This window comes from Etheostoma spectabile, chromosome 9 (assembly GCF_008692095.1).
Source record: "Etheostoma spectabile isolate EspeVRDwgs_2016 chromosome 9, UIUC_Espe_1.0, whole genome shotgun sequence".
NCBI lineage: Eukaryota > Metazoa > Chordata > Actinopteri > Perciformes > Percidae > Etheostoma > Etheostoma spectabile.
This window is the reverse complement of record NC_045741.1, coordinates 19,630,775-19,631,069: the sequence shown is the minus strand read 5'-3', so window position 1 is coordinate 19,631,069 and position 295 is coordinate 19,630,775.

Below are 295 nucleotides of genomic sequence, written 5' to 3'. Positions count from 1 at the left end.
CTCGACTCATCCGACTACTACCTAGTATTAAGCTACACACTTTTAAACACCAATTAGTTTCCCCAGATGGGGTAGCAGCAACGCAGGAGTTCAGGAACTCAGACGAACCAAAGATAGCGATCTGTTAGTGCATTTTGCAGCTAATCACACACATATACCTATTAAAGCCTTAACTTCCCCTTGTCTCTATGATTCAATAATTACACTGTGTAGTTTCACATTTATTAAAGAAATGTATTTCTTTCTAAAACAAAATGCCTCGAAAATTTTTGGAGTCCCAAAAAATTGTCAGTAT